Source organism: Macaca mulatta, chromosome 7, assembly GCF_049350105.2.
Source record: "Macaca mulatta isolate MMU2019108-1 chromosome 7, T2T-MMU8v2.0, whole genome shotgun sequence".
Lineage (NCBI taxonomy): Eukaryota > Metazoa > Chordata > Mammalia > Primates > Cercopithecidae > Macaca > Macaca mulatta.
Genome location: NC_133412.1, coordinates 13,622,314 through 13,645,188, shown reverse-complemented (window position 1 = coordinate 13,645,188; position 22,875 = coordinate 13,622,314). Strand labels below are relative to the sequence as shown.

At 34.7% G+C, this 22,875-nt stretch overlaps 1 long non-coding RNA gene across 1 annotated transcript; it reads left to right on the top strand.

The window, feature by feature from the left end:
• The first annotated feature begins 748 nt into the window (after nt 1-748).
• LOC114679369 (uncharacterized) lies at nt 749-22,753 on the top strand. Its single transcript, XR_003731188.2, has 3 exons — nt 749-1,319; nt 4,092-4,238; nt 20,225-22,753. It is a non-coding gene; the product is annotated as an uncharacterized LOC114679369 (long non-coding RNA).
• The last annotated feature ends 122 nt before the right edge of the window (nt 22,754-22,875 follow it).

Here is a 22,875-nt window from a genome sequence, read left to right as displayed (position 1 = left end):
GCAAACATTGCCTTTAAAGCAACCATTATAAGTATGTTCAAAGATTTGAAGAAAAAGAAGACAGAATGAGTGAATAGATGGGGAATCTAAGCAGAAAAAGGTAATCTATAAAAAAAAAACCACATGGCAATTTTAGAACTCAAAAGGACAATATCTGAAATGAGAAATTCACATTACCAGTATATTGTATATTATAGGAAACATCGCTAGCAAACCTGAAAAGAGATCATTTGTAATAATCAAAGATGAAGAACAGAGTAAAAATAGACTGAAAATAAATGATGAGAGACTCAGTGACTTGTGGAACATATCAAGTGGTCTCAGTTATTGGTAATGGGAGTTTATAAGAGGAAAAGGAAAATAGAACAAAAATATTTAAAGAAATAATGGCTGAGAATTTCACACTTTGGTGAAAATAATCAAAGTACAGGTTTAAGAAGGTCAGTAATCCCCAGGAAAAAGATATACAAAGAAAACCTAGGTACATTACAGTTGAAATGTTTAATAATACAAATTAAAAGCTATCTTAATAATAGAAAAAAGAGCACTGCGTACAAGGAAATGACAATACACAAATTATGACTGACCTTTCATCAGAAACCAGGAAGATTACAACACAATTGAAAAATACTTTTAATGTGCCCAAAGTAAATGAAACACTCAGTCCAGAGTTTAACATCCGGAAAACATTCTTCAAAACTGAAGGCACCTTAAGGTACAGAAAAACAAAGCTTGTATATTCTCACTTACTTGTGGGAGCTAAAAAATTAAAACAATTGAACTCAGGGAGATAGAGAATAGAATGATGGTTACCAGAGGCTGGGAAGGGTAGTGGGGGTAGGGGGAAAGGAGAAAGAGGATGATGGTTTATGGGCACAAAAATGTAGTTAGATAGAATGAATAAGATCTCGTATTGGATAGTACAACAGAATTACTACAGTCAAGAATAATTTATTGCACATTTAAAAATAACTAAAATAGAACAATTGAATTGTTTGTAACACAAAGAAGTAAAAAATGCTTGAGGTAGATAAATAGATACCCCATTTATCCTGATGTGATTATTATGCATTATATGCCTGTATCAAAATATCTCATGTACCCCATAAATGTATATACCTACTATATACTTACAAAAATTAAAAATAAAAAGAAGACAAATTAAAGGCAGTTTGGGTAAAAAAAAAATTCTGAGAGAATTCTTTGCCAGAAGACTGGGACTATAAAATATGCTAAAGAAAGTTCTTTAGAAATGATACTAAATGGAAAATCAGCTCTACAGCAAGAAATGAAAAGAACTAGAAATGATAAATATGTGGGTAAGTATGAAACTTTCTACTTTCCTTAGAAATTTTGTAAGACTATGGTCTGTTTAATGCAATAGTAGTAACATTTTAATGTACATTTTAAACACAGTTATAAGTAAAATATAAGCAACAAGAATACTCATGATGAGGGATGAATATGTGGACATTATATTAATTATAATGTTAAAAGATTCCTATATTTTATGTGAAGTGATACAATATTTGTTCAAAGTAGACTGTGATAAATTATATATTTTGATAACTAGGGCTAAAACAGTAATATTCAGAGGTATACAGAAAAGTCTAAGAAGGAAATAGAATGGAATACTGAAAAAATATTATATTGACAACAAAGAAGTAAAGAAAAGAGGAACAAAAATCAGATGGGCTAAATAGAAAACAAATAACAAGATGGTACCTTTAAACTCACTCATATCATAACTGTATTAATGGAAATATACTAAATAATATGAAAATTCAGAGACTTTCTGACTGGATAAAAACAAAATTTAGTTACATTTAAAGAGATATATCTTAACATAGAAGCATTAGAAATTGAAAGTTAATGTATGGAAAATATATTATGCATAGAGTAAGTACAAGAAAGCTGGTGTGGCTATGTTGATATGAGATTAAGTAGTCTTTTCTTTTCCTTTTTTTTTGAAACAGAGTCTTGCTCTGTCACCCAGGCTGGATGGAGTGCAGTGGCATGAACTTGGTTTACTACAACCTCCTTCTCCAGGGTTCAAGAGATTCTCCTGCCTCAGCCTCCCGAGTAGCTGAGACCACAGGCATACAATTAGCACACCATGCTGAGCTAATTTTTATATTTTTAGTAGAGACAGGGTTTCACCATGTTGGCCAGGCTGGTCTCAAACTCCTGACCTCAGGTAATCCACCAGCCTCCACCTCCCGAAGTGTTGAGATTACAGGCATGAGCCACCACGCCTGGCTAGATTAAGTAGTCTTTTAAGGCATAAGGATTGTCAGAGGCAAGGAGGATTACAAGAGAAAAAGAGGGGGTATTTAATAATGAGGAAGGGTGCAATTAACTAGGAAGACACAACAATCATAAATGTATATGCACCAAATAATAGATGCTCAAAATGTGTAGGCAAAATTTACAGAATAGAAAGAAGAGACAGACAAATTTACGATAATAATGGGAGGTACTTTTTTCAGTAATTGGCAGAAAAAGTAGACAAAAAAATTATTGAGACAATGGATTTCTGTAACACTAGCAACCAAGTTGACTTAACAATTTATAGGACACCAGTTTAATAACTACAGGATTACATATTCTTTTATTCTTTTCATATAATCATTGATTATTTAGAGAGATATGCCATATAAATGGGCTAAAAGTAAGTTTCAACATATTTTAAAAGATTAAATTTTATAGAGAATGTCCTCCAGAATTAAATTAGAAATCAATAACAATAACAAATCTAGAAATATTCTAGGTATTTGGAAATTAAAGAATATTTTCTATGTAACCAATAGGTTACAGAATAAATTACCAGGGAAATTAGAATATATTTTGAGCAATAATAATTACAATTTATCATTTAAACACTTCTGTGATGCAGCTAAGACAGTGCTTGGAGAAAAATTTATAGTTTTATATTAGAAAAGATAAAACATTTATAAAAAATGACCTAAGCTGCCTTCTTAAACTAGATAAAGAGGACATTAAATGCAAAGTTAAGTAGAAGGAAAGAAATAACAAAGATAGAGGCAGAACAAGTGAAATAAAAATTAGATGAACAAGAGAGAAATGAATAGAGCAAAATGTGAATTATTTGAAAATATTAATAAAGCTAATAAACTTCTAATAAGACTGTTTAAAGAAAAACACTAGAGAAATAAATATGGTTGAAAGAAGGAACATCATTATATATGATTTAGATATTAAAAGGATAGTAAGATAATATTATGAATTACTTATTTCAACACTATCAACAATTTATATGAAATACACAAATTCCTTAAAATATAATTTACCCAAATTGGCATAAAAGGAAATAAAAAATTAAAATAGAACTACATTTATTAAATAAATGTATAATGAATATGTTAAATGAATTAAATTTAAAATTTAAAAAACTTTTCCATAAAGAAAATCTCAGGCTCAGATAATTTTCATGCTGAAATTTATTAAATATTTAGTAAAGAAAAAAGCCAGCATTACACAAATTCTTTCAGAAAATAGAGGAAGAAACACTTTTTGATTCATTTTAATAAGGCTAGCATAACCTGGATACCAAAACCTGACAAAAACATTGTCCTCTTCTCTACAATTAAAAAATAATAACAACAACAGCAAACATTTTTCTAAAACCCCTAGGAAGCTAGGCAGAAAAGAAAATGTCTTCAATCTGATAAGCAGCATTTAAGTATAGCTATGATCTATAGCTAACATCAGTTTTAGTGGTGAAATATTGAACATTTTCCCAAGATTGGAGAAAGGCAAAATTCCATGCATCCACTACTTCTACTTAATATTGCACTTGCAATAAAGCAATATAAGGCAATTAAAGCATAAAAATTAGAAAGGAAAAGCAAAAGTCTGTACTTGCACACTATGTGAAAGTGTGCACATATATTTCTATTACACATAATAATGCTAAGGAATCTACAAGGCAATTACTAGCAATGGTAAGTACAAATCTGGTAAGTCAAATTTGCAGGATGCAAAGTCAAAATACAAACAAATATTACTTGTAGTTTTATATATTTGATGAAAACAAATTAAATTAAAAATTTCAAATACAATTTAAATAGGAAAAACAAGACAAACTTCATGGATAAATATAACAAAATATGTGGAAGAATGCAGCACCAAAAAGTATAAACCATATTGAAAAATTCACAGAAGACTTAATGAATGAAGAGATGTTCATGGATTGGAAGATTCAAACGTGTTAAAATGTGAGTTCTGCCCAAATGATCTATAGATTCAACGATATAAAAATGATCCGTGTTGTAGAAATAGCTTAGTTGATTCTAAATATATATGGAAACAAAAAATAATAGCCAATATAATCCTGAAAAAGAATACATTTAGAGAATTCATGCTACATTTCTTAAAGACTTACTACCAAGCTACTTGTCACCAGGATAATATTATTTCTCTTTAACTGCATATTATGAAAATATCAACATATATAAAAGACACTGTATAGCATAATAATGTAATGCTCATGAACCCACCTTTTAGTGTTAACAATTATATACTTATGTCAACTGTTGTTTTATCTCTATGCTTCTACTTTACATCAATTGATTATTTTGTCTTAATTTGCTACCCTAAAACATCAAAAAAGTGAATTTTCCCCTTATCTCATATGTGGTTACTCTGTGGTATAGCTCATGTAGGAAGGACAGAATCAATTGTTTATTTCCTCCCTAGTTTATCAATTGTTTAAATGAAGAGGTGGAACCCTAGCATCTTCCAGAGATGACTCATTTTTGTCTAAGAATTATCAAAGGTGCCTGGATTTAAACATACTTAATGTTTTACAGTGCATTGCAGACATATCTTTATTGATGCTCAGTTGTGCTATCTTGGATTAAAAAGGGTTTATTCAAGTTGGTTGCTGAGTATCCTTGATAGCTTTCTTGCTTGTGCCAGGATAATTTCATATATTTCTTGTCTCACATCTGGAATTAGCAACCACTTAAAATATTACTTTTTCCTTCTTATAGAAAATGGTAATGGGAGGGAAAATCTGAGTACTGGGGTGCTCGTTGCTGCTGGGTTGATCCTATCATAGACATTTGCTGTGTAGAAAATGTGTGTGTGTGTGTGTTGCTTTGTGTGTGTTGTGTTTATGTGTTATACATAAAAGAAATATGGCATTGACTTTTACAAATTCATTTTCAGGATATCAAAGTTTGTTACCTAACATATTAACCCCATATACAAAAGCAAATCATGATATTTTAGATTGGGATACAATTTTTTATATGGATTGTAATTCTTTTAATCTTGACAGCAATAATAAATGAAGAGGGTGCCATTTTTACATGTGTCTTAGAAAGAATGTCTTGGGTAGAATGAATTTCTGTGGATCACTTAAATGGACCAAACACCAATCAATTCACGTATTTTAAGTTCCCATTATTGTTTTTTTTTTTTTTTTTTTGAGACGGAGTCTCGCTCTGCCGCCCAGGCTGGAGTGCAGTGGCCGGATCTCAGCTCACTGCAGGCTCCGCCTCCCTGGTTCACGCAATTCTCCTGCCTCAGCCTCCCCAGTAGCTGGGACTACAGGCGCCGCCACCTCGCCCGGCTAGTTTTTTGTATTTTTCAGTAGAGACGGGGTTTCACCGTGTCAGCCAGGATGGTCTCGATCTCCTGACCTCGTGATCCGCCCGCCTCGGCCTCCCAAAGTGCTGGGATTACAGGCTTGAGCCACCGCGCCCGGCCTCCCATTATTGTTTTGTGCTAAGCAATGGAAAAATACGGAAAATACTGGATTGATAAACTGAGAATTCATTATTTTGATCACTATTGTGCTGCTTGGAAATATTTGCATGATCCGGAGTGTTAAGTAGGTTACCCTCTGCAGTTACCTTTCTCAATAGTTTCCTCTGAGAAATAACATTTTCTTGATCCTATTTAAACAAGTGTGCAAACATAGTCTCAAGACAAAATTCTTTTTATATACCAGCTCTTTTTTTCTACCAGGTTTCTCCCACTCCCACTCCATACCCCATAAAGAAATTCTGTAGCCACCATTGTCAAGTGATAATAGTTAAATGAGAAACCAATCTGTTAATAACAAGACAAGAGGAAAGTAGAACTATGTTCCATGGTGTATGCTAAGTACTTTCACATGAAATAATAATAATACCCATACTTAAGCAGACTTACTGAAATTCACATTATTTTAAACACTTTCCATATATTAACACCTGACCCCATAACCATCATTTTCATTGTACAGACAGAGAGACTGACAAACAAAGAAGTGAAGTAAGTTGCCTGGCTCAGGTTCCATACTCTTCATCGTCCTGGACTACCTCTCAGCATGTTATCTAATCTTATTGGACATCCAGGATAATTTTTTTGGTGTAGATATTACTGTCCCCATTTTACAGATAGTTAAACTGAGACTCAGGGAGATTCAATGATTTAAATACATAAAACTTGAAAATTTGGACCTAAGATTTCTAAATCAAAAACCCATGTTCTCAGTTTTAGATATCAGTGAACAGAATAATTATTTAGATGAAGTAGCTTATTAGTAATATATAATTTCTCAGTTTTTATTTTATGTAACAGAATATTAAAATGTTATAAATTACACAAGTATTAAATATAGAGTTGTATATTAAAATTAATACTGATTAATTAAATCAGTAGGGGCAATAATTTGGATATCAGAGGTTTATTTTTATACAGGTAAGTGAGAGTGTATTTGTCTCTTTTCTCTTAAAATAAATAAATTAATAAAATGATGCACTTTTGTGTGCCATATTTTATTCTTTGCTAGCGAATTTTTTATTTTATTTTATTATTTTATTTTATTTTCTTGAGATGGAGTCTCATTCTGTCACCCAGGCTGGATTGCAGTGGCATGATCTCGGCTCACTGAAACCTCCGCCTCCTGGGTTTAAGTGACTCTCCTGCCTCAGCCTCTTAAATAGCTGGGACTACAGGCACGTGGCACCATGCCTGGCTAATTTTTGCATTTTTAGTAAAGACAGGGTTTCATCATGTTGGCCTGACTGGTCTCAATCTCCTGACCTCAGGTGATCTGCCCACCTTCGCCTCCCAAAGTGCTGAGATTACAGGTGTGAGCCACGCGCCCAACCGCAAATTATTTTAAAAATTAATACATAAGAAAAGAAAAGAAAAACGGAACTGGCTACTTTATTTTTATTCAAAAAGAAAACAAAAATCCTCCTGGTGTAATGAATGCCTGGATAAAAATATCCCCAGATTATCCCAATGAAAACATTCTTTCTTGGAAGTAGACTCAGATGGGAAAAGCTTAGAACCAGTTGGAATTAGGTGACCACTTTAGATAAAATGGTAGTAAAATTTGAAGGGTCATTTACAGTCATTGACTCTTCAAGTCTTTGGCTCTGCCAAATGCATCCCCAATCAAGAGACTCAGCCTTCCAAAAAATTCATGACATGCCGATTTGTATTGGGTCATTTATTGACTGTAATCATAGGACTTGTGTTACTCTGTTGAAATTCAATGTTGAATACATTGATGCTAAAAAATCTGTAATCTTTATTTATTGGCTTTAGCGTATTTATTTTTTAAAAACTTATAGTCTTCATTAATAACTGTAATTAAGAAGAAAAATAAAACCAACTTTCGTTTCCAGCTATTTTTCTTTTTTTCTTTTTTTTTCCAGCTATTTTTCATAGCAAACAAAACAGAGGTACACCAAAGACATATAAAGTAAAAAGCTGTTGAACTGCATTTTAAGGACAGACTTGATATTTCATAAATGTCTCTAATGAAATACATCTATAAAATGTGAAATTATTTTAGAATTCTAGCCACAGATCATACAATCTTTGAGAGTAAAAGGATGGATCAAGACAACAGGAAAGAAGGCATGAAGCTGTGGAGAGTGAGGGTGAGAAGCATTGCAGATGACTGCAAGCCAGTTCCCTGACCTTCCCCTACTCCTACTGCTGCAGGCCCTGGTCAGGGAAAGTAAAACTGACACTAGCTGTTTAACCTGTTGTAAGACCAGAAAGTAAAATGAAAACCATTACTACCTCTCAGGATGCAAGACGGTACAAGAAAGGACTAAACCAGTTGAAGATGTTATCTCAATGGAAGACGGAATCCTAATTAAATTGAAGTCTTAAAAAAAAAGACTATTTCACAAGACTGATAGAGACATATATTTGATGAGTCGACTTGGTCTTTTCAAGGCCTTACTCCGGCTTCTCTTCTATTTCTGTGTATGATTAGAAGGATAAACAGTCTATAAGAGCTTGCTATCTACCGAATCCAACCATGTGGTCTTGAAAATTACTTCTAGGTTTACAGATAATTCTTGTATCAAATAAGTTGATATGAGACACCAAGAATTAGTAGGATTGGACTAGAGTCAAAACCCACTGCACTTATCAAGGCTTTACCGATCCTACTGTGTTCCATATGTGTTGAAGTCTAAAGATATCTAGAAATATATGGCATGATCACTGCCCTCAGGGACCTGACAGCATTGTATGCTAGAAAGAGGCAAAAACAACAAAAGAGAATGTAACTTATAACTGACTGAAATACCAGTGTGTCATTTTGGAAGCAGAGAAGCCTAATTTCGGGCAAACTTTTTAATGAGAATTTGAGTTTTCATATCTGTAAGGTGAAAATAAGATGATCAACTTACGGTTGAAATGACAAAGATGCATGTCCTATGAGATAGCCTTATATATACTAAGCATTCAATATGTAAGAACAGTGATGATAATGCTAATAATGACATAATGATGCCTAAGTGACAGACAGAAAATAACTGGACTAATAGGGATATCTCTACAAGCTGGAGTGGTTGAGCAAGGTACCTTAGAGTTAATGGGATCAGAACCCAGTGGTTCTGGGCCCCAAAGTATGAACAAAGGTGAATGAGGCAAAAATGTGACCTGTGTAAGGATCACTAAAGGGAACCATCCTTAGACCCTTAGAGTCACCGGAAGTTTATACTTTGGCCTTGGGAGCAGGTGATGATACTTAAACGAACACATTTGTCCATAGTCTCTGAATGACTCAGCCATGAGCCTCAGTGCTTATGATTACTGTGGAATTGGTGCCAGCTTGGCCTCGTCAAGAATGCCAAATGTAATGTAATTTTAATGACTTCCATTGTATTTGAGGCTTCCTTGCTAAGATCCAGCATCACATTCCACATTTCAACTGATCTGAGTATACTAATGAAGATTAATTGTTCATTGATTAAGGAAAGATGAATCACCTTATTACTGATGTGAACTTTCCTTCCTGAAGTAAAAGTGTATTGAGCTTCAAAATACTGGCTCAGATATGGTGAAAGACTCTATTTAATTGTCTTTCATTTTATTTTACCCCAATGATAATGGTAACAAAATACTTATTCCTCTTGAAAAAAAAAATCAAGTGGAAGTTTTATTGTTTTTTTCCAAACATATACAAAAGTCCACACACAGTGATTGAGTAGAGGGTTTATTAACACCTTTTTCTCAAAAATTGAATGAACTCATTCCTATGAATCAATTTCTGATAATAAGTGTTATCATTTAGGATTGCATTAAGCTGCATGTAAACAGAATCCTAAACTCAGTGGCTTAGTCAAATTAGGGGTTAATTTTACATACTTAACAGGGAGACTGGAGAACTCAAGGAGCCAGGTTTTTTTTTTTTTTTTCCTCCCTCCCATTTCATTGATCTGGGTGTGTGATATCTGGTATCTTGGTTGGAGGTTGGCTGCTGTACCAATGTGCACTATGTCTGCCTTTCCAGGCAGGCAGAAAGTGAAGAGCAGAGGGCCAAAATGCCTGTACTACCTGAATCAGTCTATTTTTGTTTTGTAGGCAAAAATGGAAGGCAATGTCTTTTTCTAGAGTATAATATATACCCAACATATATATCCAACATACTTCTGTTTATATCTTGTTGGTTGGATCCATGACTCATAGCTATGCATTTTTTTCTCAAAAACCTAGGAAATCTTATTGTCTTTTATCTGAGAACATTGCTTTTCTAAACAGAATCAGGGTTCATTTAGCAAGGAAAAAGGAGGAGATGGCCTATGTTGGTTAGCATAGTCAATGGAATGGGTTTCCTTGCTAGGCTTCTTCTTGAGAGGAAGACTCTAGGAACATGACCATGACATATTAGAACTCCCTGCAGCCATATAGAAAAAGCAGTGGTAAGGAAGGTGGCAATCACATGATTTCCAAACCTTAGAACACTTGACTGGGGCTGGAGAACTCCTGAACTTCAAGTTCACCTCTGCTTCTCTAAGGTTTCGACAGCTTCCCTGTTGTCCCCAGGTGGATTTTCTGCTTTCATAGTAGAACCTTCTTTATTTTAGCAGTATGGTTTGATGCATGTGTGCTATAGACATGGAGTCTACATAGCAGTAAGGCACCACATTAAAAAGTACAGCATCTAGAGGTAGAATACCTAGGTCCAAATTGTAGCTCTGTCACTAATTTAGCTATGTGATCCTGAGCAAGTTGCTTAATCTTACTTTGCCTCCATCTTCCTATCTATCAAATGGTAACAATACCCTTTTTCATAGGGTTTTTCTGGAGATTAAATGAGTTAATATGTTTATAGTATTAAAAATAGCACCCATCACATAGTAAACACTCAGTAAGCATTAGCTGTTATTTAATTCAACAAACTTTAAGATAGATATATAAAATAAAAATGATATGAAATCTAACCTTTTGAGAGTTTGTTAATTTGGGAAGAAAGATAATATGAAAATACTTGAGAATAATTTAAAGACAGATTTTAAGGAATTGCATAGTTGGGTAGTAAACTATGAGGCCCTTTTTTTGCCTCTGCATTATTATTTATTTTGTTAGATGAACATGAAACTTTGAGTTTGGGTACTGAATATTCCACCTGTTTGTATATCCAGGCCCCAGCTTATGATAGGCACTCAGTACAAATTTATTGATAATTATTACAAGAAACTGAACTAATCTGAAGATCATTGTATTTTTAGTAATTGAAAAAAGACTTCATGAATTATGAGAGCTGTGATCTGGAAAGAATTATAAGAATTCAGTAAGCTGAAAAGAAAAGAAAAAAGAAAAGGACATTCTAACAGAGAAGGGTATGGTAGAATGTGATGGAATGCTGTGTTAAAAAGGACAATGGCAGCAATGTGTAGAATGCACACAGTGCATGGCAGATGACTGACTTATTTGATCTTGGACATGATGGAGTAGTGATGAAGCTGGTTTTATCAGTTGGTTGAAGACTAAATACCTTGTGAATATTTTTGGATATCAGAATTGATCTGAGACACAGGAGAAACAATTACAGATTCTTTCACAGGAAAATATTGTAAAAGTATTCACATTTTAAGAATTAAGCAGTGGAGTGCATAATTAGTAAAATTTGAAAAAGAAAAACTAGAGGTAAGAAGACCTATTAGAAGATGATTAAAGTCCAGAGGGGAGGTCTTGAAAAGGGCAGCTTCTCTTCAAAGGCCTGAGATTAGAAGTGCAGTCTCAGTTTCTTTTTGAGGGCATAATAACAGCTTCAAAAGGCATCCTAGTCTCTTCCTAAATTCCCTAAGGAATTCTAAGCATTTTTCTAAACACTCAGAATCACTTAGGAAGAATTATTCTTTCTAAATATGGGCAAATAAACTGCAAGGTAGGAAAAAAAATAACTAGTTAGTGTATATAGATTTTTAACCTACCTTTATTTTTAAAAGTTATTCACTTGCTGGATTTTTTTGTTTAGTGGTACCATACTGTAACCTTTTACTTTACAGGGCTGCATATTTTATGATCTGAAGATTTTTGAAAGGATTTTGTATCCTTTATTACATAATGTATTCTATCTCCCTTATTAATCTGTTGTCCCTTGAAGTAAGATAATTGCTATATATTTTTCTACCTTCTACATTGTTGAAAGTGATGACTTTAGTTAATACTATAGCAATTCAATGAAACCTAACAGCATGAAATCTTCCAAAATTCTCATGCAAGGTACTGACAATACCTTGCAATAAATGAATGAATACTTATTGATTGGCTTGTATGTGCTAAACATTCTGATACTCACCACTTATATAGTGTTGAATGAAACAGACATAATTCATGCACTCATGAAATCTACCATCTAGGTAATAAGACTGATAACAAACAGGTAAACAGATAAGTAAATAAGCAAGTCTGGTCGGGCATGGTGCCTCATGCCTGTAATCCCAGTACATTGGGAGGCTGCTGCAGGCAGATTGCTTCAGCCTAGGAGTCCAAGACAAGCCTGGGCAACATGACAAAACCTTATCTCAAACAACAACAAAAAAACAAACAAACCCACCCCCGCAAATAAGCCCCCCAGATTAGCCAGGCGTGGTGGCAAGATTCTGTAGTCCTAGCTACTAGGGTGGCCAAGGTGGGAGGATCACTTGAGCCCGGAAGGTGGAGATTGCAATGAGTTGGGATCGTGCTCTGCACTTCAGCCTGGGTGACAGAGCAAGATCCTGTTTAAAAAAAAAAAAAATTCTGATGAGTTGTAAAGGAATTAAACAAAATGCTGAGGCACAGAAGTGAGGATGTGGTAAAGTGTGATAGGAGTTGAACCTATTCAAGAGAGTGGTCACCTCCAAGGAAGAGATATTTAGGTGGAAACTGAAAGATAAAATGGAACTAGTCTTGTAAGTTTCAGGGGAGAAGCATTTTAGTGAAAGATACAGCATATGCAAAAGTATAAAGTTGGTATATATCTCAAGGCACACTTAAATATGGTAGGTGAAGAATTATATCGAAGGTTTAAAGATAGAAGGATTTACAAAGGCATGGGCAGAATTAAGAATAATCAACAAGGGATGGTGAAATACATCCTGCAGAGAATAATGTTAAAGTCTGAAGAAGATATTTAAAAAAAGAAAGAAAGAAAAAAACTACTTAAGGATACTAGAGAGCAACCAAATGTAGGTAGAATGGCAGAAAAGTGGACTTCTAAAAGAAGGAAATAACATTAAATATTTCTTATTTTACCACTGTTTGCTGGGTGGATGGTTCCAATCAGAGAAACAGCATCCTGGCTAAGACTCAGAATGCTGTAGTTTTATAGACTTGAAGTCCTAGAGGACAGGGTCCAGAGATAGCATAGTAGGTGTGAAGTGAGGGAAGTAATCTTGACAGTGAAGGAAACAAAGAGGTGGAGAACTGAACACTCTGTAAACTTTGCCCAAATTTCTGGCTAACCCCTTAAACTGTGAATGCGTAGGCAGGTTCTAAGGAGCCCAGCTAAGACTAAAATAACAGAACAGAAATCTCAGCTGTTGCCCACCACAGGGACAATAACATTTAGACTTTGAATTCAGAGAAGTTAACTACCAACTAAAACGAACAAAATATTCAGCAATCTTTAGAGGAATATCACAGAATCCAGAGTCTCTACAAGATATTATGCAAAATCCCACACTGCTATACATAAAAAAGCAGGAAACATGACCTATACTCTAGAGAACAGACAAACAGTGAAGACTGACACACATTACCTGGGTGTTGAAACTAGCAAAAAAGATTTTGAAGTAGCTATGAGAGCCATGCTGAAGCACACAAAGGAAAATATGCTTGTGATAGAGAAACAAAACTCAAGAAGAATAAACAGAGGAAAAACAAAAAAATGAAACAAATGGTAAAATGATATATATAAAAATCTACTATCAATATTTATATTTAATATAAATGGACTCAATGCTCCAAATAAAAAGGAGACCATATGTTATTTATAATAGAAAATTTTTTAATATAGTGGTGCAGATAAGTTAAAAATGCTAAAGTAGAATTCAAGAAAAGAGTATTACCAGTAGGACCTGTATATGTGTGTATTTATTTATATAATTATATTTATGTTTATATTTATTATAAGAAATTGGCTTATTCAATTTTGGGAGCATGTTAATCAAATGTGAAGTCTGTAGAGGTGGCAGTCAGGAGGGGAAGATCATGAACAAGTTCAAATCTTACCAGCATGGAATAAGGCTTGTTGTCCATAGCTAATCTAGAAGAAAATATCCAAGGGAAGCAATAATAATGGCAGATCGAGAGGCTGTTTGAAATTTCCCCCTTAGGGAAGACCTAAGCTCTCCGTTAAAGGCCCTCCAACTGATTAAGTCAGGCCCACCTCAAATGAATACTTTTCATTTTGATTAATTTAAGATTAGCTAAGTAGACGCTTTAATTCCATCTGCAAAATCCCTTCACAGTAGCACCTACATCGGTGTTTGATTGAAAAAGTTGAAGATATGTATATGCTTTAAAATGTATTCTTCCTCCCTGCTAGTCTCCAATTCTAGCCAAGAAATATCCTTGTAGTCCACACTTCCAGCTGGAAATCTACTGGAAAGAGAAGTCTTATGACTGTAGCTAAGCCTAATCAAGTTAACATATCAAAAGCTATCAGGTCAGAAATAAGAACAAATATTTCATAGTGATAAAAAGTCAATTCATAGAAATATATAATAATTATAAGTGTGTATGTGTCTAATAAGAGAGTTTCAAAAAACAGTGAGCAAAAATTTACAGAATTAAAGGAAGATACAGATAATTCCACAATAATTGTTGAAGACTTTAATGCTCCTCTCTCAACAATTGATAGAATAGCTGGTAAAAAATCAGCAAGTTCATAGATAATGAACACTAGCCACTCCCTTGACCTACTTATATTTATAGACCATTAAACCAAATAGCTTAAACCTAAGTTTAGAAACAAAATAAATATTTTCACCCTCAACATTCCCATTGAACACTCTATGAAGTTCTTGCTAGTGTGACATGACAAGAAAAGAAAATAAAGGACATAATTATTTGAAAAAAGGTAAAAAATATATGCATTTACAGATGCCCTCATTATTTACTTAAGAAAAATTCGAGGTATGTACAAAACAAGTATTAGAATTAAAAGTAAATGTAGCAAGATTATAGGATACAATGTCAACATACAATTATCATGAGTATTTTCATATACTAGCAGCAATCAGAAGGTGAAATTTTTAAAAAGTTTCCATTAAGATAGTGTAGACAAAACATAAAATACTTAGAAATAATTTAGCAAAATGTGCATATCCTCTTCATTGAAAATTATACATCATTGCTAAGATAAATAAAAGGCCTAAATAAATGTAAAGAAATACTATATTCATGGATTGGAAGACTTACTATTGTTAAGATATCAATTCTTTCCAAATTGACCTATATTTTCAAAACAATTTCAATCAAAATTCCTATGGAAATTGGCAAGCTAATTCTAAAATGTATGATAATTTAACTAAAAACCTTATAATAAACAAAGCCACTTTTAAAAAGAGCAAGTTGGAAGATTTACACTATCTAATTTCAAGAATACCCTATAAAGTTATAGTTATCAAGACAGTGTGGTGTTAAAGGATATATATATATGGATATATATACATATGTTATATAGATATATATATTTTCCACCTCTCTCTTTCTCTTGCACTCTCTCTCTCTCTCTATATATATATATTCATTCATATCAGTGAAACAAAATATGAAGTCCAGGAAAAAATTCACATATATATGATCAGCTGGTCAACTGATTTTTACAAAGGGGCTAAGACAGTACATAGGGAAATGATTGCCTTTTCAACAAATGGTTTTGGAGAGAGAGATAGAGACACTAACTTCTGTCCTTATTTCTCATCACACACAATAATTAATCATTTGGATCACTGACCTAGGCATAAAAGCTCAAAGAATAAAGTTTCTTAAGAAAAACAAAACAAAACAAAACATTAAATTAGGCTGGGTGCTGTGGCTCAAGCCTATAATCCCAGCACTTTGGGAGGTCGAGGTGGGAGGATCACTTGAGGGTGGGAGTTTGAGACCCACTGGCCAACATGGTGAAACCCCATCTCTACTAAAAACACAAAAATTAGCTGGGTGTGGTGGCATGTGCCTGTAATCCCAGCTACTCCGGAGGCTGAGGCAGGAGAATCACTTGAACCTGGGAGGTGGAGGTTATAGTGAGCCAAGATCATGCCACTGCACTCCAGCCTGGGCAACAGAGCAAGACTCTGTCTCACAAACAAACATACAAACAAACAAACAAACAAAAAACATTAAATGAAAAACTTTGCATCTTGCCGATAGGCAAATATCTTCAGGCACAAAAAGCAGTGATAATAAACAACTTATTTAGACTTCATCAAAATTAAAATCTTCTACTCATCAAAAGTCATCATTGAGAAAACAAATAGGTAAGTCGAAGACTGTGGAAAAATATTTACAAAACATATTTCTGATGAAGAATTTCCATTCAGAATATATACAGAACTCCTACAACTCAATAATAAAAATGCAAACAACCTGGTTAAAAACAGGCACAAGATTAGAATAGACCCTCCTCAAAGGAACAATAAGCACATGAAAAAGAGCTCAATATCATTAGACATCAGTAAAGTACAAATAAAAATCACCATGAAATCTCATTATATTCCCCCCACAGGAATGGTTGAAAATCTTAATAAAGGAATGATTAGAGATCCCATCATACACTTGGTGATGGGAGTTTAAAACGGTACAGCACTTTGGGAAAACTCCTAGGAGCTTATTATAAAACTGTACATATATTTACCCTGTGACCCAGAAACTCCACTACTGGTAATCAATCTAAGAAATATTAAAGTATACATAAATAAGTTTTTATAACAAAGTTTATTAAAGTTTTATTCATAATAGCCAAAAAAAAAAAAAAAAGTGGAAACAGTCCAGTATTCATCAAGAGGATAGAAACAAAATGGTGGCATATTCAAACAATTGGGATACTAATCAACAATGTAAGGAGCAGACAACTGATGTAAGTGCTAACACGGGTAAATCTTTGAAAACATTATGCTGTGTAAAGGAAGTTATATACAAAGAGAACCTATTGAGTAATTCATCTATGTGCATTTTTAGAATGGGCAAAACAAATGTGTGATGAAAACAATTAGCATAGTTGTTGCTTCTGGAGGTGCTGGCAGTGGAGATTGGGAAGGAACCTGAGAGAAGTTTCTAGAGTGATATTAATTTTCTATATCTTGACAGCAGTTTGGATTATCCAGATATATAAATTTTCAAAACCGATAGAATGACACATTTAAGATTTGTGCAATTTACAGTAGGTAGATTTTACCTAGAAATAAAGAAGAAACTTATATTAAACTCTGCTAATGATATGCATGCTTAAGTGTTTAGGGGTGATATATACTAATGTCTTCAACTAACTCAATTACATCAATACATATGAGAGATTGATACATAAATAGAAGGATAGATGAATGGGTAGATATGTAATACATCAAAAATAGCAAAGTGTTAATTGTAGAATCTTGGCAATGAATTGGGTGAACAGTATATAGTTCTTTCAACTTTTCTGTATTTTTGGCAATTTTTACAAGTAAATTTTTGGAAAAATTACAGATGATTGGAGGATCCTAAACGCAGTCTTCTCTTCAGTTCCAACCCTACTACCTATCCTACTTCATAACTCTATACCAATGTTTGAATTATAAAAAAAAACCTCTCAGAAGAATGCTTATTAATTACTTTAGTGATACATGTAAACAACTCCCCCAATTCCATGACTGGCATGCCGAGAGTACTGTTTTTAACATGGGAATTGCTAATGGTAAAGTGGCCTTATTGCATTTGAGCTGAATATGTGTGCAGACTAAAAATTAGCCAAACTTGCCTGTAGTATTTAGAGCTATAGACCTAAAATCCTAAGATTAAACATATTAATTGTTCCATCTTGGCAGCATTTGAAGCAGTGGTGTCCTCAGGTTTGAATCTATAGTTAACAGGTCACTATTGCGCCTCTACCTTCACCCTTTTTTATTTTATTATCTCCCTGCCTGCTGGAGGTGATTGTTGTAAAGCAGGGGTCCCCAACACCCGGGCCGCTGACCAGTACGGGTTCATGGCCTGTTAGGAGTTGGGTCACACAGCAGGAGGTGAATGAGCATTACCCATCTGAGCTCCGCTTCCTGTCAGATCAGCGGCGGCATTAGATTCTCATAGGAGCACGAACCCGATTGTGAACTGCGCATGTGAGGGATCTACATTGCACACTCCTTATGAGATTCTTAACTGATGCCTCATGATCTGAGGTGGAACAAGGAACAGTTTCATCTGAGAACAATCCCTGCACCCCTCTCCACTCAGTCCATGGAAAAATGGTCTTCTACGAAACCTGTCCCTGGTGCCAAAAAGGATAAGTACTGCTGTTTTAGACAACTGCACTATTTAAGGTTTATATACTTAATTTGCCACAAATCTAGAAGCACTTAAGATAATCGCACAGAACATCTGAAGTTTTCTTACTAGAAAAGAACATTTTAAATAATAAAGTTGTATGGGATACCATGCGTCTTAAGATTCAGATTCAGGCTTGCTGAGAGAGGGCTTCCTAACCCACCCTCACTATCTTTGGCCGAATATATTTACAGTGGCAATGGGCTATTTCTCAGCAATTGCTTTCTAGGAATTTATCTTTCCCTCCCCAAAGAGTGGGCTTTAAAATGAAGCACATAGTTTCTTGAAAATATCATATTAGAGTGGTTATTGTGTTAAATGCTTTCATTCTCTCACCCCGTTTTTATTAAAGCCACTCTTCTCCTGGGGGATGGGGGCAAAGACGATCAGAAAGGGGCAAAAACACAAGAAGACAAAAACATTCCAGGAATGCTGTTACTGCTTTCATAGGTCACAGCCTTTTCTGAAAATTTGTCAGGTGTCCTCTCCCTCTGTTTTGCAGGTGGTTACAATCATAATTGGGCCCTAAAAAAATAAAATAAAAGAAGTTGTGGTTGGAGATCAAAAGTTAAAAACATCATTAATTATTGATAGGCCTGGATTTTGACAAGAGCATTCTTTGAGTCAGAGATGAGTTAAGAAGCACTTAACAAATAAGCAGCCTTGCAGATTATTTTTGCAGTTCTTGTTGGAACAAAAGAAATTTTAAAAATATATAGGATTTTATTATGTAGATATGACAATCTTTTATTCAAAAAATGATTACTATATTATACAAAGCCTTGCCTCTTGACCAAACATTTAAAATGAATGGTAGAAAAAAAGACCATCACATAAAAAGATAGGTGGTCAATGCCAAGTGTGACATTCACATATTCAGAGAAAAACATTTTTCTTTATCCCATTCTCTACTCCTTTGAGCTATTGTTTTGAGGGAAAGCATTTTTGTTCTTTTCAATGTGTATTCCTTTTGACCATTGTAGACTAATTTGAATTTTTTCTAAGTAGGTCACAAATAAGTTATGATGCTGCTCGTTTCTATTTTAACAGCAGCACAGTAACAACGAGCCACGTTTTCGAAGAAGAGGCTTCTGGGTACCAGTTAGAACAGCAGTAAGAGTCGAGACATGATGTGTTCCTTCTTTATTCTTTACCCCCCACATGAAAAGGCCTTAGCCCCCAGCTTTGCCTCAGGCCAAAGCCATGAGGCCATAGCCTAAAGCTCCTGATGAATCCTCATAGACTTCGCTGGTCAGAGTTTCTCAGACAAAACCAGCACAAAACAAATGCTTTTCACTTGATGTCTGCCTCTTGAAAGCTTGGAGCAAAGATATCTCTTTGAAAAAAACAAAACAAATTTGAAATTATGCTTATAAGGCCATTTTTTTATCTTTTGCCATTTGTGTATGCAGCAAACGCTAAATATTGTATTGCCTAGCAGGAAGTCAAATACAAGTACCCACCGTGTCTTAAATAAAATAAGAGGCATGTTCATTTAGAAACTGTGAGCGGTAATTCAACATGAAAATCTGGGGGCAAAGAAATGATCTTGGGAGCCCCTGGGCAAACCTGGAGAACTGGCACATGGGCAGTCAGCAACCTGCTTTCCTTCATTACCAATGGGATGTGCATTGCCTTTTTTCCCCTGTCTTTATTCATTTTTCAACAGCCTGCCACATGCAATATGCCAAATCTCATATAAAAAAGCCTTCTACACACACACACACACACACACGCACGCACACGTGCACACACACACGAACTAAAGAACCTTCAGCAGATCCCGACATAGACAGACAGTAAAAACAGCCATCTGCACTGAAGCCCAGGATTTATTCAATTATACTTGCCCAAGTCATTTGTTTGGCTTTGCAATGTAAAGAGTTCTGTTTTATTGTTGGGGCTTTTCAGGCTGTCTAATTGTTTTCAAAACTCTTCTCCCCAGATGCGTTCGGCATTTACCAACAGCGAACAAGCACGAGCAGTGGAACGCAAAAATGTGTGTGCATCAAATGAACATGAAAATCTTCACCCAGGTCACCTGCCAGAATCAGACTAAGGTTCCTGGTATTTAATGGAAAGGTTAAAAGAAGTTTACAGCTTTAATGCCTGTGGCACACTGATTACTTTTCAAGATTTTGAGGATTAAAGCCTCTGAGAGTCTTTCGAGCAAGTTTGAACAGTGGTGTTGGGGAGCATGAATGGCAGGTGGCTGGTCTACAAAATCTCATCCAGGTTCAAGCTTCTGGACATGATGTTATCAACGCCCCACTCAGATTTCATGTTTGATCCTGAGGATTCTATCATTGCTCTAATCAAGTCAGATATGTGGTTAATGCTTCACATTTTTATTTAAAGCAAGGCTTTTAGTACTATGTATGTTTTCAGTTAAACCACATAGCTGCTCTAGCATAGTATTATTTGTGACCCTAGCTGCTGTCTCCAAATGCTCATTGATATTCTTGTAAAAAAAAAAAAAAGAATAATCATTGAGGTTCTCTTTCACAAAGCCTCTATTCTTATCAATGGCCATATAATGCTGGTATCTTTTGGGTCAAAATGGAAAGATTTCATGCTGTACTTTGAAATACAGTATTATTTAGCACAATAAGTCTATCACAGGAAATCTTAAGTTTAATGTACAAAGCATATTTAAAAACCCACAAAATTGGAAATTTTTATGATCAGAGATGAATCCAGTATTTCGGGTGCAAGCCTTGTTTAATGTACACCTGCTGAAAACATTTCATACATAAACACAGATGGATATCTCCATGTATATACATATATATGTATATGTGTGTGTGTTTCCATGTCTGTCTCTATCTTTATACCTAACTCGGAAAGTTGATTACCTTAGTTATAGTTGGGCATATTTTATCCTCGCTTTTAGCTTACAACAATTATGGAAAGTCTGAATTTTGTTCATCTGTCTGCATTTGAACATGTCAAACATCTGTTCATTTGTTCCAGTCAGAATCATTTTACCCTATAAAAGAATCAAGCAGAAGACTACTTATAGTTTGTCTCTGACATTTTGTTAAAAATTAAAAGCTTCCTCCCTCCCTCCCTTTCTTACTTCCTTCTTCCCTTCTTTTCTCTATCCCTCCCTTCCTTCCTTTCTTTTTCCTTCCCTTCTTCTCTCTTTTCTTCCAAGTGTCGGTGCCTGGCTAGAATTGAAAATAAACTACCCTTTCTTTCACTGTTTCCAAAAAAGTATGCAAATGGAAATTTAAAAGCTATCACATAAAAGTATATCCAAGTAAAATCCTATATGAGAGACATGAACATAAAAACAAATGCTCCTAACTGTAAAATCAGGCAAAATGCCATGTCGATGTGTGCAGTCATGTAGTCAACTAACTCAAGATTACCCTTGTGGTGCTTTTCTTTCCAGAATTATTCAGTTCCTCAGATTCAGATATGAAGGGAATGCAGTGTATTTCATTTCTGAGTTGCACCCATAGGTGATACACTGTAGGTGACCTTTATATCTTTTTGTTTTCCTGATTGCTAGCCTGAAGATATCTGTTCCTAGGGAGAGCACTAGCAGATTTTTTTTTTTTTTTCTGGAGAAACTCTGAGAGAGTTGCTCAGTTTTGGTGCTTGGTTAGAAAGCTTTCCGTGGGCTCAGATGGAAGCTTTCCTTTGCAAGCTATCACAAGTGTAGGAGTTGTCTCCTTTTATCTGAGGGAAAGAAATGGGGAAATAACCAACAGGAGCAAGTCTTCATTTCTATGGTGTCCTGGATGCCTCTCTTTTTCCTGCTTCCCCTTATTTCATTTTCTGGGTATGAATTTGAAACATGGTGGGTTATGGCTTTGTCTTTCCAAGATTTATTTAGTAAGATTTTGCGATCAATATGTGTCTGGAGCTGAGCAGCCAGAACTATTTCAGTCATGCCTTTGGAGTCCTACTGCAAATATTCAGAGTTTTAGAACTTCTATTTATGTGAGAATGGGATACCATAGATACCATACCTACCGATGGATGCACTGTTTTGCATCTGTTCGGTTTGCTTTCCTATGGGAAAAACAATGACCATTGCTAATTTATATGCTTTCTAAAAACATTGGTTTGTTGGGAATAAAATTTGGTTTCTCTGGGTCATAATACTGCTGCCAGACAGATGCATGTTTTGCATGTTATTAATGTAACTTCGAAACCAACAAAGACAGTGAATTCATTGTATTTTAGATACAATTTAAATCAAGAAAACTGAAACTTGGGAAATGGCTACTGGGAATGCAAAAATACTTCTTTTAAATTTGGTTTGTTGTTTAACGTGTACTTAAATGTCTACTGTGTAGTCCCTTATATTTATTCTTTCTCTCAGAAATGATTACTGGATGCCTAGTGTGGGCTAGGCACGGTGTCAGATGTTTGGGTTACAGTGATGAATTGTAATGGGAAGAGAAATGTGGACGTGGCAAGAAGATTCCAGGGGAAAACAAAGCTAAACTAATACGAAAAATTAGGACACTGACCTTTGTTTGTACCAATAAATATTAAGGAATTTGAAGTTATTTGACAAGTAGAGAGACCTAAGGATGGGTTTCAAAAATATCTCCAAGTGGTCAAAGTATATTTACAGAA